Source organism: Mirounga angustirostris, unplaced genomic scaffold, assembly GCF_029215605.1.
Source record: "Mirounga angustirostris isolate CCGP_5_RB_7025 unplaced genomic scaffold, mMirAng1.0.hap1 SCAF_8, whole genome shotgun sequence".
NCBI classification, from domain to species: domain Eukaryota; kingdom Metazoa; phylum Chordata; class Mammalia; order Carnivora; family Phocidae; genus Mirounga; species Mirounga angustirostris.
Genome location: NW_026991716.1, coordinates 49,410,169 through 49,422,179, shown reverse-complemented (window position 1 = coordinate 49,422,179; position 12,011 = coordinate 49,410,169). Strand labels below are relative to the sequence as shown.

Genomic DNA, 12,011 nt, shown 5'->3' with positions numbered 1-12,011 from the left:
CACTGGGCTGCCAAAGTCCTGGCTAAACTGTCAGACACAATGGTTGAAAGATAGAGCAAGGGGAAGCAAAAATAAAGGCAAAGAGTAGCATATGACAGCAAAGATACTTGCAAGATATTCTGAGAACCACCAAATTCTCTGGGCTGTGAACTAAGGGGGCAGAGTTGATCTGATGAGCATGGGCCCAAGAATTACAAATTTCAGTTAAAGCTGAGTGCCTGAGCTCTCTGTTCTAACTGCCCCTCACTCTATTTCTCAACAAAGAGCTGCTCCATTTAAAGATGAGGATTACATAAGAACTAGCAATGAGCATAAGGTTAAAAAAAAATTCATTTTTTGAATAGCAAAACCATTAAATGCCTTATGGGTCAGCACTATATTAGGTGGTTTGGCAATATTAATGAATAATATAGACACCTGTCCTCATGTAGCTTCATTCAACTAGGGACACAGAAATCACAATCAACATAAAAAGCTAATTAAATTAAATTGTATGTTAGAAAGTGATCATTATTATGAAAAAAGTTGAATAGATCAGGTAAGGGGGCACAGAAGTGCTGGGGCGGAGGGCAGGTAGCAGCATTAAAGAGGACAGTCAGGAATTCACACTGAGAAGATGAGATCTAAGCAAGGAGTAGATGGAGACACAGAAGCTAAGGAATTGGATGTCTCATAAAAAGCATTTTAGGCAGAGGGAGAGAACTGTTATGTGGGTTCCTGGAACATTAAAGGATACCAAAGCAGGATGAACAAGGTACAGATTAACAGAAATTGAGATCAGAAGTTGAGGGGGTGTTGGCAGGCAGATGGGAGAGTCCTCAGATCATGTAGGCCTTTGTAAAGACCTTGGCTTTTACTCTGTGGGAAATGGAAAAATATTGTAGAGTTCTGAGCAAAGGAGTGACAAGATCTGTTCTAAAGGGAATATTTCTCAATTTAGACTAGACTGTTGAAGGCAAAGGTAAATGCAGGAAGACCCATGTACAAAATAATGGGTAATGTTGGTTCAAGCAAGGGTGGTAGCAGTTCAGATAATGAAAAGTGGTTGGATTCCAGATATAAGCTGAAAGAGCCAACAGAGTTTCTGACATTGGAAATGAGTTCAAAGGAAAGGAATAAAAGTTAATTCTAAGGACTCCAACATTTCCAGTTAGAGCATATGGAAAATGTCACTGTCATCAACTAACACAGAAAAGGTAGAAGCTGTTCAGCAAGTAGAAAGGGGAAGATCAGGAGGTCAGTTTTGGAATGTTGAATTTGAGTCATCTATTAGGTATCCAGGTGGGGATGTCAAATAGCCCATGGAATATAAGAGTCTGGAGTTCAGGAGAGAGATCTGGGCTATAGATACCAATTCAGTTGATGACCTACTTAGATGGTACTCAAAGCCAGGATGAGCTCAGAGACTGATAAGAGAATGACTGAGAATAGAAGGGAGAAAAGGACCAAGAATGGAGTCTGGAACATTCCAACAGTAAAAAGTATAGAAATACAGAGGGAAAAAAACTAGCTGAAACTGAATGAAAAGTCACAGCCAGTAAAGAAAAATCAGAAGGAGGGGATGGGCAAGTCTGGATTCTGACTAATTGATATAGCAATGAGAAAGCCATTGATAAACTTAAAATGAGTATTTTTGTGAATAGGAGAGACAAAATGAAAAAAATGATGAAGAGGTTTAAGAAAACATGGGCAGAGAAGAATTGAAGAAAATGAGTCCAGACAATCTTGAAAGTAATTTTTTCATAATATCTGAGAAATAATGGCATGCTTGTATGGTGGCAGAAATAATATTTTTGATTACAGAGAGAAAAACAGAAAATTGCTTCTGCATATTCTTGAAGAGTGGAGAGGGTTTGGGGTCTACACTATAGCAAGAGGGATTTAAATAGGAGCATAGACGTTTTATCTATGTAAGAGGTGGGAAGAAAGAGTATGACAGAAGGCATGTGGGTAAGTGGTATCTGTGATACTGGGGGTTGTTCTCGGAGTGCTTTAATCTTTTTGGTGAAATAGAATTCAGGGTTATGAGCTAAGAACACAAGGATGTAGGTATTGGGAATTCAGGAAAAAGAAAAAGTTTTGAGATATTCAACTGAAGGGAGGAGCACGAAGCAAAATAGGAATCCAGAATATGATTGCCTGGCAGTATTAAATAACTGCTTGAAATTTGTAGTTATAAATTAAAGTGAAACCATCTGAAAAAGACATACAGATGGCTAACAGACAGATGAAAAGATGCTCAACATCACACATCATCAGGGAAATACAAATCAAATCCACAAAGAGATATTACTTCACACCTGTCAGAATGGTTAAAACCAAAATCACAAGGAACAAAGAAGACACACACACAAACATACACACACACACAATGGGATATTACTCAGCTATAAAAAAAGAATGAAATCTTGTCATTTGTAATGACATGGATGGAACTAGAGAGTATAATGCTAAATGAAATAAGTCAGAGAAAGACAAATACTATATGATTTCATCCATATGTGTAATTTAAAAAACAAGACAAATAAATAAAGAGACGAACAAAAAAACCCAAATTCTTAAATAAGAGAATTGCTGGTTACCAGAGGGTAGGTGGGTGGGGGAATGGATGAAATAGGTCAAGGGGATTAAGAATACACTTATCTTCATGAGCACTAACTAATGTATAGAACTGGTGAATCAGGGGGGAGGAGCAAGATGGCAGAGGAGTAGGAGACCTAAATTTCGTCTGGTCTCAGGAATTCAGTTGGATAGGGATCAAACCATTCTGAACACCTACGAACTCAACAGGAGATGAAGAAAAGAATAGCAACAACTCTCTGAACAGAAAAGCGACCACTTTCTGGAAGGTAGGACGTGCGGAGAAGTGAATCCGAGGCACTATTCAGGAAGATAGACGGCGGGGGAGGGGGCCTCCGTTGGCGGCTTCTGGCAAGTGATAGAGCAGCAGAGCACAAAATCGGAACTTTTAGAAGTCGGCTCTGGTGAGGGACGTTGCTCCAGTGAATAAGCGGGGGGTGGAACCCTCGCGGGACAGTGTGGTCTCAGGACCCTCAGGGACACAGAAAGATGGGGATGCCTGAGTGTGGCAGAGCTCCCAGGTACTGGAGCAGGAAAGCCAGCTGCAGAGACGGAGCCGTGGCGCGGTCTCTCAGCTCGGGGTTGCCATAAACTGTGATCCACGGCACAGTCGGGCCACTGCTCCTCCAGCAGGGACCCAACAAGTGGCAGATCCGGGGACACTCACCTGCCTCCCCTGGGAGGAGCGGCGCGGGAGTGCACTGCAGGGATCTACTGGGTTTGGAGATTCTACACGGGGTCGGGTGCCAGAGATAGAAACACTTGGTCATGGGCCGGGTGAGCACGGAGTGCGGCCGGAGACCGGGGAGACGGGAGTGACTGATGGCTTTTCTCTGGGGGCTCACTGAGGAGCGGGGCTGCGAGTTCTCAGCTCCTCCAGGGCGGAGATTGGGAGGCCGCCATTTTCACTCTTGTCCTCCAAAGTTGTACGGAAAGCTTGCAGGGAACAAAAGCTCTGGAGAGCAAACCCTAGCAGATTACTTAGCCCGGACTGGCCAAGGGCAGGGCAATTCCGTCTCCGGCAAAGACATTTGGGAACCACGGCAACAGGCCCCTCCCCCAGATGATCAGCAAGAACAGCCAGCCAAGACCAAGTTTACCGATCAATGAGAACAACAGAACTCCAGAGCTAGGGGAATACTGCACATAGAATTCATGGCTTTTTTCCCATTATTCTTTAGTCTTTCAAAGTTAATTTTTTTTTTACTTTCTTTTTTTTTTTTTTGAATTTTTCTTTTTCCCTTTTTCAACCAACATCTTATCAATCCCTTTTTTAAAAAATCTTTTTTATTTTTCATTTTTAGAGTCATATTCTGTCCCTTCATAGTAGTTAACCTTATTTTAGGTAGTTATATGTAAGTTGTTCTCTCTTTAAAATTTTGGGATACAGTTTCTTTTAACAGACCAAAATATACCCTAAATCTCTAGTGGATGGCTTTGTTCTAGTCTCCTGCCTGATCACATTCCCTTCCTTATTTTTTTTTTAAATCCTCTTTCTTTTTTCAACCAACTTCTTATTTTATCAATTCCTTTTATATTTATAATTTTCATCTTTACAGTCATATTCCATCCCTTCATTGTACTAACCCTTGTTTTTGTACATATATAAGTTTTTCTTTCTTTAAAATTTTGGGAGGCACTTTCTTCTAACAGACCAAAATACGCCCAAAATCTAGTGTGTGGCACTGATCTATGCACCAGCCTGATCATATTTGATCATATTGTCTTTTTTGTTCATTTGTTATTTTCTTTTTTCTTTCTTTCCCTTTCTTTTCCCCTGTTTCAGGTCTCTTCTGATTTCTTTAGTGTATATTTTCCTGGGGACATTGTTATCCTGTTAGCATTTTGTTCTCTCATTCATCTATTCTCCTCTGGACAAAATGACAAGATGGACAAAATCACCTCAACAAAAAGAACAAGAGGCAGTACTGACTGCCAGGGACCTAATCAAAATGGACATTAGTAAGATGTTGGAACTAGAGTTCAGAATGATGATTTTAAAGATACTAGCTGGGCTTGAAGAAAGCATGGAAGATATTAGAGAAACCCTTTCTGGAGAAATAAAAGAACTAAAATCTAACCAAGTCAAAATCAAAAAGGCTATTAAGGAGGTGCAATCAAAAATGGAGGCTCTACCTGCTAGGATAAATGAGGCAGAAGAGAGAATCAGTAATATAGAAGACCAAATGATGGAAAATAAAGAAGCTGCGAAAAAGAGAGATAAACAACTACTGAATCACGGGGCAGAATTCGAGAGATAAGTGATACCATACGATGAAACAATATTAGAATAATTGAGATCCCAGAAGAACAAGAAAGAGAGAGAGGGGCAGAAGTTATATTGGAGCAAATTATAGCAGAGAACTTCCCTAGTTTGGGGAAGGAAACAGGCAGCAAAATCCAGGAGGCACAAAGAACCCCTCTCAAAATCAATAAAACTAGGTCAACACCCCAACATCTAATAGTAAAACTTACGAGTCTCACAGACAAAGAGAAAATCCTGAAAGCAGCTCAGGAGAAGAGATCTGTAACCTACAATGGTAGAAACATTAGATTGGCAACAGACCTATCCACAGAGACCTGGCAGGCCAGAAAGGACTGGCAGGATATATTCAGAGCATTAAATGAGAAAAATATGCAGCCAAGAATACTATATCCAGCTAGGCTGTCATTGAAAATAGAAGGAGAGATAAAAAGCTTCCAGGACAAACAAAAACTAAAGCAATTGGCAAACATGAAACCAGCCCTACAAAATATTGAAAGGGGTCCTCTAAGCAAAGAGAGAGCCTAAAAGTAACAAAGACCAGAAAGGAACACAGACAATATACAGTAACAGTCATATTACAGACAATACAGTGGCACTAAATTCCTATCTTTCAATAGTTACCCTGAATGTAAATGGGCTAAATGCCCCAATCAAAAGACACAGGCTATCAGATTGGATAAAAAAACAAGACCCGTCAATATGCTATCTGCAAGAGACTCATTTTAGAACCAAAGACACCCCCAGATTGAAACTGAGGAGGTGGAAAACAATTTACCATGCTAATGGACACCAAAAGAAAGCTGGGGTGGCAATCCTTATATCAGACAAATTAGATTTTAAACCAAAGACTAGGGGCACCTGGGTGGCTCAGTTGGTTAAGCGACAGCCTTCGGCTCAGGTCATGATCCTGGAGTCCCTGGATAGAGTCCCGCATCGGGCTCCCTGCTCGGCGGGGAGTCTGCTTCTCCCTCTGACCCTCCTCCCTCTCATGCTCTCTGTCTCTCATTCTCTCTCTCACAAATAAAAAAAATCTTAAACCAAAGACTAGAGTAAGAGATGAGGAAGGACGCTATATCCTACTTAAAGGTCTATCCAACAAGAAGATCTAACAATTGTAAATATCTATGCCCCTAACATGGGAGCAGCCAATTATATAAGCCAATTAATAACAAAAGCAAAGAAACACATTGACAACAATACAATAATAGTAGGGGACTTTAACATTCCCCTCATTGAAATGGACAGATCATCTAAGCAAAAGATCAACAAGAAAATAAAGGCTTTAAATGACACACTGGACCAAATGGACTTCACAAATATATTGAGAACATTCCATCCCAAAGCAACAGAATACATATTCTTCTCTAGTGCCCATGGAACATTCTCCAGAAAAGATCACATCCTGGGTCACAAATCAGGTCTCAACCAGTACCAAAAGATTGGGACCATTCCCTGCCTATTTTCAGACCACAATGCTTTGAAACTAGAACTCAATCACAAGAGGAAAGTCGGGAAGGACTCAAATACATGGAGGCTAAAGAGCATCCTACTAAAGAATGAATGGGTCAACCAGGAAATTAAAGAAGAATTAAAAAAATTCATGGAAACAAATGAAAATGACAACACAACTGTTCAAAATCTTTGGGATGCAGCAAAGGCAGTCCTAAGAGGAAAGTATATAACAATACAGGCCTTTCTCAAGAAACAAGAAAGATCTCAAATATACAACCTAACGCTACACCTAAAGGAGCTAGAGAAAAAACAGCAAATAAAGCCTAAAGCCAGCAGGAGAAGAGAAATAATAAAGATTAGAGCAGAAATCAATGAAATAGAAACCAAAAGAACAGTAGAACAGATCAATGAAACTAGGAGCTGGTTCTCTGAAAGAATTAACAAGATTGATAAACCCCTGGCCAGACTTATCAAAAAGAAAAGAGAAAGGACCCAATAAATAAAATCATGAATGAAAGAGGAGAGATCACAACCAACACCAAAGAAATACAAACAATTATAAGAACATATTATGAGCTACTCTATGCCAGCAAATTAGATAATCTGGAAGAAATGGATGCATTCCTAGAGATGTATCAACTACCAAAACTGAACCAGGAAGAAAGAGAAAACCTGAACAGACCTATAACCACTAAGGAAATTGAAGCACTCATCAAAAATCTCCAACCAACAAAAGCCCAGGGCCAGATGGCTTCCCGGGGGAATTCTACCAAACATTTCAAGAAGAATTAATACCTATTCTTCTGAAACTGTTCCAAAGAAATAGAAATGGAAGGAAAACTTCCAAACTCATTTTATGAGGCCACCATTACCTTGATCCCAAAACCAGACAAAGACCCCACCAAAAAGGAGAATTATAGACCAATATCCTTGATGAACATGGATGCAAAAATTCTCACCAAAATACTAGCCAATAGGATCCAACAGTACATTAAAAGGATTATTCACCACGACCAAGTGAGATTGATCCCTGGGCTGCAAGTTTGGTTCAACATCTGCAAATCAATCAATGTGATACAATACATTAACAAAAGAAAGAACAAGAACCACATGATCCTATCAATAGATGCAGAAAAAGCATTTGACAAAGTACAGCATCCTTTCTTGATCAAAACTCTTCACAGTGTAGGGATAGAGGGTACATACCTCAATATCATAAAAGCCATCTATAAAAAACCTACAGCGAGTATCATTCTCAATGGGGAAAAACTGAAAGCTTTCCCCCTAAGGTCAGGAACGTGCCAGGGATGTCCACTCTCACCACTGCTATTCACCATAGTATTAGAAGTCCTAGCCACAGCAATCAGACAACAAAAAGAAATAAAAAGGCATCCAAATTGGCAAAGAAATCAAACTCTCACTCTTTGTAGATGATATGATACTTTATGTGGAAAACCCAAAAGACTCCACCCCAAAACTGCTAGAACTCATACAGGAATTCGGTGAAGTGGCAGGATATAAAATCAATGCACAGAAATCAGTGGCATTCCTATACACCAAAAACAAGACAGAAGAAAGAGAAATTAAGGAGTCGATCCCATTTACAATTGCACCCAAAACCGTAAGATACCTAGGAATAAATCTAACCAAAGAGGCAAAGAATCTGTACTCAGAAAACTATAAAATACTCATGAAAGAAATTGAGGAAGACACAAAGAAATGGAAAAACGTTCCATGCTCATGGATTGGAAGAACAAATATTGTGAAGATGTCAATGCTACCTAGAGCAATCTACATATTCAATGCAATCCCTATCAAAATACCATCAACTTTTTTCAAAGAAATGGAACAAATAATCCTAAAATTTGTATGGAACCAGAAAAGACCCCGCATAGCCAAAGGAATGTTGAAAAAGAAAAGCAAAGCTGGCGGCATCACAATTCTGGACTTCCAGCTCTATTACAAAGCTGTCATCATCAAGACAGTCTGGTACTGGCACCAAAACAGACACATAGATCAATGGAACAGAATAGAGAGCCCAGAAATGGACCCTCAACTCTATGGTCAACTCATCTTCAACAAAACAGGAAAGAATGTCCAATGGAAAAAAGACAGTCTCTTCAACAAATGGTGTTGGGAAAATTGGACAGCCACATGCAGAAGAATGAAACTGGGCCATTTCCTTACACCACAGACAAAAATAGATTCAAAATGGTTGAAAGACCTAAATGTGAGACAGGAGTCCATCAAAATCCTAAAGGAGAACACAGGCAGCAATCTCTTCGACCTCAGCTGCAGTAACTTATTCCTTGAAACATCATCAAAGGCAAGGGAAGCAAGGGCAAAAATGAACTATTGGGACTTCATCAAGATAAAAAGCTTCTGCACAGCAAAAGAAACAGTCAACAAAACCAAAAGACAACCGACAAAATGGGAGAAGATATTTGCAAGTGACATATCAGATAAAGGGCTAGTATCCAAAATCTATAAAGAACTTCTTAAACTCAACACCCAAAGAACAAAGAATCTAATCAAGAAATGGGCAGAAGACATGAACAGACATTTTTCCAAAGAACACATCCAAATGGCCAACAGACACATGAAAAGTGCTCAACATCGCTCGGCATCAGGGAAATCCAAATCAAAACCTCAATGAGATACCACCTCACACCAGTCAGAATGGCTAAAATTAACAAGTCAGGAAATGACAGATGTTGGCGGGGATGCGGAGAAAGGGGAACCCTCCTACACTGTTGGTGGGAATGCAAGCTGGTGCAGCCACTCTGGAAAACAGTATGGAGGTTCCTCAGAAAGTTGAAAATATAGCTACCATATGATCCAGCAATTGCACTACTGGGTATTTACCCCAAAGATACAAATGTAGTGATCTGAAGTGGTACATGCACCCTGATGTTTATAGCAGCAATGTCCACAATAGCCAAACTATGGAAAGAGCCAAGATGTCCATCGACAAATGAATGGATAAAGAAGATGTGGTATATATATACAACAGAATATTATGCAGCCATCAAAAGGAATGAAATCTTGCCATTTGCAACAACGTGGATGGAACTGGAGGGTATTATGCTGAGCAAAATAAGTAAATCAGAGAAAGACAAGTATCATATGACCTCACTGATATGAGGAATTCTTTATCTCAGGAAACAAACTGAGGGTTGCTGGAGCAGTGGGGGGTGGGAGGGATGGGGTGGCTGGGTGATAGACACTGGGGAGGGTATGTGCTATGGTGAGCACTGTGAATTGTGTAAGAGTGTTGAATCACAGACCTGTACCTCTGAAACAAATAATACATAATATGTTAAAAAATAAATAGAAGAAGATAGCAGGAAGGGAAGAATGAAGGGGATAAAATTGGAGGGGGAGACAAACCATGAGAGACTACGGACTCTGAGAAACAAACTAAGGGTTCTAGAGGGGAGGGGGTTGGGGGGATGGGTTAGCCTGGTGATGGGTATTAAAGAGGGCACGTACTGCATGGAGCACTGGGTGTTATGCACAAACAATGAATCATGGAACACTACATAAAAAACTAATGATGTAATATATGGTGATTAACATAACATAAAAAAAAAGAACTGGTGAATCACTGTATTGTACACCTGAAACTAATATAACACTGTATGCTAAGAATACTGGAATTTAAAAATAAATAAATAAACACAATACTTTAAAAAAAAAATAGGCCAATTAGAATTTAACCAAAGTTGAGATTTTGCTAAGCAAGTATATTGAATGAAGCAGGGGCAGAGTCCAGGGTGTGTGACTGAGTATAATGATTTGTCATGGCATTTTAATTAAATAAGGAAGCAAGTGTAGCATCAAGAAGAAGGTTGGTTAAATAGTGACCAGACTGAATGCCATAATTCACTGATAGCATGTACGGGGCTGAGGAATTTTTGAGGTCAGAGTAGAGAAAGTGGACTAGAGAGAGAGGACATGATAGAGAGTAAAATGCGTAGATTTAAGATCAAAGTTTGAAAAAGAAGGCAGGGAAAGACCATGAAGAATGTATAGCTCAAAAAGAATTATTCAAAAAAAACTAGAGAAGTCAGACATACACTCAAAGAAATTACAGACATGAACTCTCTAACCCATATGGGGTCCTTCATGGCTGTCCAACCCTTCAAATAGCTTGAAGGACAGTTAAAAGAAAAAAACAAAATTAAAAAAACATCTCAGAGGCAAGAGCCATTTGGAGAATGAACACCAAATATAATAAATGTTCAAGGATAGATGGGAAAATGTAGAAAGAAATCGTACACAACAAAACACTAAGAAATTTACAAAATAAATGTTATTAAAAAGATAATAGGAGATACAGAATATCCAACATATGTATAATATGTACTTTAATAAGTGAATATATTTAATTCAAGGATGAAAGAAACAAGGTTAGTATGAGTGTTCTAATAGAAAAAGTCATGTCACTTCTAAGGAGACAAAAACACCTGGTTAGTCAGAGATTTTTCTGTGGAAAAACTCAAGGCCAGAAACCCTGGAACAACATCTGCAGAGTTCTGAAGTTACTGTAGTCCCAGAATTTTATACCGAATATTATTCTTAAATCAAAGGAAAACAAACACTTTCTCAAACATGTAAGAAATTAGGGACCACAAGCATTAAGAGTCCTTCTTGATGAAAAATAAATTTAAAAAAATCATAAATTAAAAAAAAGAATTGCTGGAAAATAATTCAAAATTATTCAACAAAGTAACTGATAAAAATTAAACTCAAGGACAGAAAAGCCACCATAAAAAGTATTTGCTTATCATTGACTCTATTAATACACAATAAAGTTTAAACAACTATTAGTATTATAGTTTCAGAGCAGAATGTAAATTCAATAATTGTATAATATATTAAAATCATATTACTAATAAATATAAGATGTATGAGAGGAGGAGAGGTGGGGAGAAGTATAAGAATGATAAATTTCTTCATTTTTTTAAGAAATCAATAGATATAGGGGCACCTGGGTGGCTCAGTCAATTGGGTGTCTGCCTTCAGCTCAGGTCATGATCTCAAGTCCTGGGTTGAGGCCCCATGTTGGACTCCCTGCTCAGTGGGGAGTCTGCTTCTCCCTTTCCCTCTTTCCCTTAGCCCTTCCCCCACTTGTGCTCTCTCTCTCTCTGTCAAATAAATAAAATCTTTAAAAAAATTAAAATTAAAAAATAAAATAAAGATGGGATGATGATTAAAGAGACATCACAGAAGATAACTTGTCTACATACCTTAGAACTGACTCAGAACGTTTCAAAGATCAGTAAAAAGAAGGCAGCAATTTGTTTGGAGTTGAGGTTGCTTTTGTGCAGGCTCAATCAAATTTAGACAGGAAGGACATTTTCAATAGGAACAAAGTCATTTACCAAGATGGCAAAGTAAGAAAAGTGAGGGTTTGGATGGAAATGAAAGAAAAAGACCCAGAAACCTTTCCTGTAGCATTTAGTTTGAGTTGGACTGAGATATTAAGAGAAAGAGCTTAAAGACAGGGCAAAGTCAAAATGAGCTGGAGAAGGCACTGGGGAAAGTGGTCTAGATGACCACAGTCTCTTTTTAAGTACAGTCTGTGAAACTACTTACTCCTGAAATGCAATCCAATTTTGAAGCTATTTCTTGCCCTGGTAGAGATGAATGTATTTTACTCACAATTTGATAAGTGTAATTTCTAAAATGCTTACAGAAATACAAAAAA

The 12,011-nt window shown here is 38.8% G+C and overlaps 1 protein-coding gene across 1 annotated transcript in view; it reads right to left on the bottom strand.

Moving 5' to 3' along the window:
- TINAG (tubulointerstitial nephritis antigen) overlaps window positions 1-12,011 on the bottom strand; it is an 88,947-nt gene that overhangs the window by 40,768 nt on the left and 36,168 nt on the right. The gene's annotated exons all lie outside the window — the stretch shown is intronic.